Below are 7,440 nucleotides of genomic sequence, written 5' to 3' on the forward strand. Positions count from 1 at the left end.
GGTAAACAGCATAATGCCTTTCATCTTCTGATAACTCATTATATGGTTGTGCCTCTTGGGCACGAGCCACCTTCTCAGGCAATGCTCCAAAATCTCTGCCTTCTGGCCAGTCCATGATCTCTTCCAGGATTCCTGGGTGGTTGGGTTTCCCCAGTTGAGCCTGCTGCATGATCAATACTACCTACTTACCTCATGTAGCACTCGTTGTATGACATGTAGAGGGGATGTCTTCTTTGAACATCCAGTGTAGCATGGGCAATTGCGGTGCCAAGAGGAGATAGGCTTCTCTACCAACAATTTCTGAAGTGGCTTGAACCCCTCATATGCTGCTAATGTCTCTTTTTCAGTTGGGGTGTCTTCATCTCAACCCACGAGTTTTCTCACTTTTACTCTTCTGATTCTCTCCCCCATTCCACCAGGGAGGAGTGAGCAGGTGGCCATATGGTGCTTAGTTGCAAGCTGGGGTTAAACCACGACAAGGAGGGAAACTTGTCAGGGTTTGCTGGCTGCATCAGTCAGAAATGTAGTGTGCGTTTCACGGAAAGGAGAAGGAGAAGGAGAGGGATAAACTGATTGTGATAGCTACAGCTGAAGCCTGAGAGGTGGCTGAGGATGATGTTGCCAACAAGGTGCCATTAGAGATACACTTTCAGTAAGTGCACATTTCCACACAGCAGCAGAGAACACTCAAGCATTGTTTGTTTAACGTGCTATGCAGAGCCATCACAGCCTTCCTGGAGACTGAACTTTCCCTGTCTTCTTTGAGAACAGATCTGGGCTCTGCCTGTGGTTTTCAGTGTGGGTTATTGCAGACCCATTTTATGTTGATTATCATAATGTCATCAGATATTATTTGACAAAGGCAGAGTCTGTGATCTGTTCTGTTTGAAGTGGTTTTACTCAGCCTTAAAGTCCTTGCTGACAGCAGATTCCATGCTAATAACTCATTCAAGAAGAAGTGCAGGAGCTGTAAAGCTGGATTTTATTTATCAAGGTGCAGACAGAAATTAAATTCTTTCCATGAACTTCATTTCCAATGATGACATGAATATCAGAGTGCTGGAACCTCAGCTGGAACAAACTTTTAAGCTGGCCCAGTTCTGTTGACTTCTCATGGAGCTACCATGACTTTCTGCATGTGAGAATTCTCCTTGCTGTCTCTTTCTATGTCAGCTGAGAATCCCAAATCTTGGGACCACACAAATAACTCAACAGGCCGCACATAAATGAGTGAATCCAATTATCTCTGGAGCTGGGAATGGTTCTGGAAAAGCATCATGATTCTCTGTGTACTGACAGATATGTTTTACTCACTAAGTGTTCACCCAGCAATGAAATACAATGGGTTTGTCTGGCAATTTGGCAAGGAAGTGAAATTAAGGCTGTATTACATTATGCAATGGCCTAGTCCAGCGTATAGGATATTAAACCCACTTTAATTCTTTCAGAGATAGCAGTGTGTTTCGCGCTTGTCAGTGAATTTCCTGCCCTTTGATGACCTGTCTTAGAGCCTAGAACTTGTTACATTTATAATGAAGGAAAAATAATTTCATAAGTTTTATTTGCATACTCTGTAACAGAATATATTAATTTTGCATATGGGGGTATGTGAAAGAGAAAGCAAAAGTATTGGATAGTATCACTTCTTGTGTGGGCAGATGCAAAACTTCTCCTACATCTACCTTGCTGATGCACTTTACTCTGACTGGCTGTTCCTCCAACTACTCCACCTCTTAACTCTAACGGAGTTCATCCAGTCTACCTGGAGTATGATTGACAGGTCTGCCCAAAATTTGATTGAATGGTTGCAATTGCAGACTCTGTAATTTCAGCTCTTGCTTTCGGCATGCCATGAAGGGGAGTGTGCAGTGGTCATTTCCTAGCCCATTGGTCCCACCACATGGCAAGTCCCCTAGTAGAATGGCACAATGCAGTAGGCTGGCTATGGAGATAAAATTTATAAACTTTGTGGCAGTAAAGTGGCATAGTATGCTTATAAAGCCGCTTCCTGGTTGTTCTGTGGTTGGGTGTTGTTTATTCCTGGAAACACCCACACACCTGAAAGTCCTGATGAGAATATGGTTTCTTTTACACAGCTCCTATTGGAGGGTAAGTAAGGCTGAGGTGAAGCCCACATTCCCAGAGTCCCTCTCCCTTCAGGGAAGCTTGCATTTAATAGCAAGACTGAAATTGGAGGATAGAATTCAGAGCTGTTATGCACCCTTTATACACATGCATAGGTAAATAAAATATTACTCATGTTTCAAAGTACTTCTAGGGGTGCTGGGTGTAGGGGCTAAATGTACTAAACATTTCCCTGCAGCCTAGTGTGACATTCTGCTTCCCATCACTCCTTGGATTCCTGTCTCAATAGCTTCTGTGGGCCATGTCCATGCTGTGCAGTTGCTGACAGTGCAAAGCTCCCTGAGCTGGCTTTGAGCTAGCTTCAGAAATGGAAGCAGTACAGTCAAGTCTGCACAGCACTGCACGTAGCCAACTTGTTTATGCAACTAGCTGCTACCCACTGGGGATGAGGGATTCCACCCAGTGCAATGCAATGACGTATCAGCTTACTTGGAGCTAGTTCTGGGGTCACTGACATATGCAGAAGGCACGCAGTTCCTGCTAGTATGAAATGTTGTGGCTCTCTTGAAATCGGCATTAAGATCACTAAAATGCATGATGCTTATCTGCCCTGAACTCCTGCACAGGCCACAATGCCTAGGAGCTTCACCTTGTGATTACATTGTGGTTACGTTCTAGCCTACCTCCCAGCAAGGCTTCCCTTGAACCCTGCTCCAGATTGGGCAAAGAAGACTGGGCTTACTTGGAGAAGTGCATTGAGGGCGGATGACTGAAAAGAGGGGAGGAAGTGACTCAGAGGACCGGATGAACTGAGACAGATGTTTGGTGAGACGAAAGGAGCAGGAACCTTCAGATGAATCCTAGCTGCCTTCTGTGCTGGAGGTCCAAAGCATTGGGGTCAGCCCCTCTTTTCTTTGGTCAGGAGGTCGCACAGAAACAAGTAATTGTTAAGGGTCTGCTTGAACAATAGGAAGAAGATGTTTCGCTTTTCTGATTCCTTGAAATGCTGAAATCCTTGGCTTAAGGAATTAACAGGATAACTTCACTTGACAGCAAAGCCTGAGGCTATTTTTTTTTCCAATGGGGATGCTCCCTAGCAATCTCCCAGTCTAGGGTGGGTAAGCTAAGGATATGAAGGACGAAGTTCTGCATTTGAACACCATTTGCAGCACTTCTGATGATATGGCCTGGAAATCTGCTAGCTCAGCTAGGTTGGGACCAACCTCTGCACTACCCTTCATGTCGTGCTGTGTCTATTATCCCCAGTGTGGCTGAACAGAATGCTGTATGTGATATGTACTCTATTAAGTAGCTGGAGTAAGGAAACATGAGAAATCTGTGGGAAATTCTTCCCTGACATAAATCAACGGAGGTTAGTGGCACAAAGCTGATGTATGGAGACATTTGCAGGGTGTAGAGGCATTTATTTCATTTTCTGCAACAGATGCTACACATGTAAGCAGAAGCAGGAGATTATTCTGCCTGATTTGGGGTTTGGACAGTTATTTCTGTCTTATTTTGCTTAGTAAACAGCAGGAAGACTGAGAGAAGATTATTCTAATAGAATGGACATTTCTAGTGAAGAAATTGAAGTCCAGCGCCAGATCATTCACAGAAAGGTGCAAGACATTTTCTAATATTCAGGAGATAAGTATTGGTTTAAATGACAGTATATAAAGCTTAAAATCTGTTTCAGTACTGTGCCTGCATTGTTCTAATTTCTAATGTTTCCACAGTTCATGATTATCTAATGTTTTATGGAGTCTTGCTTGTTTTCTTATTTTAGTAATACTGGTGATAAGGATGTACGCAGCCCATTTATGCAGTGAAGGAAAAGTTGCTTCCTTTTCTTGCCCTGAAGTTGGTATGAGGTGAGGTGAAGCATCCTGCTGTTCTTGCATTGTGAGGATCAAGGGAAACAGAAACTAATTTGTAGTCATAATAATAAGTAGCTACCGAAGCTTGAATACTAATCTTTCTGCCTTTCTTCTAAAAACTCTAGTTTCTCTCCCTTTCTATTCTGACTGCATTTAACATCACCTGAAGAAAAACCAGAAGGAAGTAAAGAGAAGCATATGATTCAAGTCTGAAATATATGATGGTCGTGGGATTTGCTAATATATGACCAGGTTTTTAAGACCACTCTGAAATGATAGACTGCAGTTTAGAAGGGATTTCTGTGCAAAATATATTCTCCACTACACTTGGAGAAAGATATGGAACTGAAAGTGTTGGCAGGTCTGAATGTTTCCTGTAACTTTAAAAAGCTACAGTCTTTCCAAAGTGTGGTCAAGGGATGCAGTAATGAACCTTGTATGTGTGGGTGTGTGTTTTGCTCTTTTTACGGTGTACAGATAATTTCAGTCAATCATGGACCGCTTACATGCAGGAACATCACAGTATTGATTAAAAATATATGCTAGGTTCGTTGTCGCTTTCTGCACCTGCATCAAAAAGGCTTCCCAAAGACAGCTATGCTTCCACAGAGAATTAGCAAAACCTCAAGGTGGCCATTTAAAATTATTCATTTTCAGCATCTTTCTTACTTTTGGACACTAGAGAGGAAACCTCTCTCAGTTCCTCTGGTTTATTAGCATAGCCTGTCTTCTCTGTGAAGTTCAGCTTACCACAGAGACATCCACAGGAATCTCGCAGCTCAAGAACATTCTTAAACTGTATAAATTACATTGAGAACCGCCATGACATTCATCCATCAGGAACACAGCAGTCATGGAGGGTTGAAATTAGTCCTTTTTTCATAAAACAAAAAGCCATCAGGAATCCATGCTAAATCAGCATTGTATTAAAACTTTTGGACTGAGGTAAGTGGAACTTCAGGAGGTGGAGGCAGACATCTTTCTTCCAGCCTCACTAATCCTCCCCCATTGTCCAAGTGATCTGTTCTCACAAGTGGGGTATGGGGGCTGCAGGACATTTTCCTAGGGCACTTATTTCCACAGCCAGAGCAACTAGTGTAGAAGTTGCTGTGACTCCCTCCTTCCCTCTGACTCCCTCTCCTTGGCAAAACCCTATTCCTGCTCCCCTCTACTCCTGTGACCCACTGACATGACAGCTCCGTTCCCCTACATTGCTTAGAAAGTGCCACCAGGTGGGATATAGGAGTCTTCACCTTCCTTTGCACTGATGGAGCAGAGAAGACATGAGAGAAAGAGAGATGGCATCCCATTTTACAAGATGGGTTGTTGAGATGAAAGGAGAGACAAGAGAGGCTGAGTGGAGCACAAAGTGAGGCATGGTGTGCAGAGCAGGGCACTGAGACAGTGCTGTATGTACTGTGTGATACTGCATTAATGTTAGTGGCTAATAGCTGCAACCAGGACATGATTGTACTATGTGCCTGTTTCCCAACAGTATTGAGTGTGGTTTTGTCTAATCTGATTGAGTGGTGGGATTAGAAATGGAAGGAAGGCTTTTCTTTCTAAGTTCACCACCATCCAATTGACCAAGATCATTCAGTGATGTATCTTGTCCTGAAAAGGCCAAATTTTTCAAGCTAAATGGGGAAAAATCCATTAGTTTCAGTGGAATTTTGCCTCAAGGTTTGAAGCACCTTCTGTGAAATAAACTGACAGGTTATCTTGATTTGCACACATTCATTTCCTCAACCATATCAGAAATCCCTTTTGGGAAGCACTAATCCTTTGGTTAGATAGCTAGAATAGCATATAAACAAACAACTAAATGGAAATATGGGAGATTAAAAATGTGATCTGATCACCACATGCAAATATCTGCACAGGGGAAAAATGCAGGTCGTAAAGGACTTTTTCACTCAGTGAAAATGGTGCAACACCCACCAAGCTACAGCCAGTCAAATTCAAACTGTAAATCAGGCATGTATTTTTAACAGTGAGCATGACTAAGCATTGGAACAAACTACTGTAGGAAGTGATGATTCCCATGCCTTGTTTCCTTCAGGTAAAGACTAACTGCCGCCTTAGAAAAAGCGCTCTACTGGAGCCTAGGTTATATACCACAGAGAATGAGTACTAGTAGTACCTCTACTGAGATGAAGAACAGGATACACATGAAATTTGAAACACCCTTTATTCATACCTATTCACTTCTCCCAGGATCAATCTTAAACACCTTAGTGAACTGTATAGCATTGACGAACCTCATCTGTAGGTGATTAAGGGAGGTTATGGGTTGTCAGCTTTAGGCTTTTATTCTGCACTACTCTTGATTTTTCCAGTGAAAGAAAGGTCAGCCATAAATTTCGGAGGTTTGGAAATATTCCATATTATTGAGATAACTTCTGTGCTGCAATATGATCAACTCCTGTGCCACTAACTTTCAGAAAAAAGACAGAATTTATATTTAATAGAGGAAAATCCTGATCCAGTTGAAAAATATTTAGCATTTGAGGAGTCCCCCACAATGGGATTTTTCCTTAGATTTATGTGGCAAGGTTTGGTAGTGGGGTAGTGAACCCACTGTAGACACAGCTGAGCCCATCAGCAAAGCTGGTGCTGCCTCTGTGAAAATATGTTTAAGAAAGGGCAGAGAACACCACAGAGGGAACAAAAAGAATGAGAGACAGCAGAGGAAACACCAAGGTCAGAAGAGGAAGAGGAGGGGTGTTGCATGATGCCAGAGCAGCTATTTCACTACAGCCCATGGAGAACCTGTGTGGAGCAGAGAAAAGGTGTGAGGAGGAAGAAGTATCAGAGAGAAACTGCTTTGTACTGACTGTAACCCTGCCACCCCCCTGTGCCTCTGGGGAGCTGGGAATGAAGTTAAGCATAGAAAATGGAAGAGGAAATTGTTTTAATGTTGTCTTCTTGTTTTCCACTACCCAAATCATTAATTAAATGCTTATTTTAATTGGCAATAAATTAATTTTCCCCAAGTCAAGTCTGTTTTGCCCATGAGAGCAACTGATAAGCAATCTCCTTGTTTTCATCTTGACCCATGAGTTTTCTCACTCCTAGTCTTCCTATTTTCTCCTTCTCTACTGCTGAGGATGTGGGTAGTAAGTGAGCGGCTGGGTGTGCATTTGGTTGCTAGCCAAGTCGAGTCCATAACAGCTGTGTTAGGCATCAAATAGTTCAGTTATAAGTGGTTTAATTAAGATGTGCAGAATCCAAAAGAATCTCTAGTATAACTCCAGAAAGGTCAGTTTATTCATGAAGCCTTGATTTTTCCTGATAGTCTCAATGTTTTTAATGTGTAGGATGGAATTTCCTTATTTCATGGTGCTGTTCTTGCCACTTTCTGAGGAAGGCAGGAGACTTGATCTGGGGGATTCAGGTTAGGCCAGAGGTAAATATCTCTCTTCCCGTTTTGCTACTGGCTCATTCTGTCACCTTCACTTTGTATAAGTGAATTGCA

This window comes from Buteo buteo, chromosome 8 (assembly GCF_964188355.1).
Source record: "Buteo buteo chromosome 8, bButBut1.hap1.1, whole genome shotgun sequence".
NCBI classification, from domain to species: domain Eukaryota; kingdom Metazoa; phylum Chordata; class Aves; order Accipitriformes; family Accipitridae; genus Buteo; species Buteo buteo.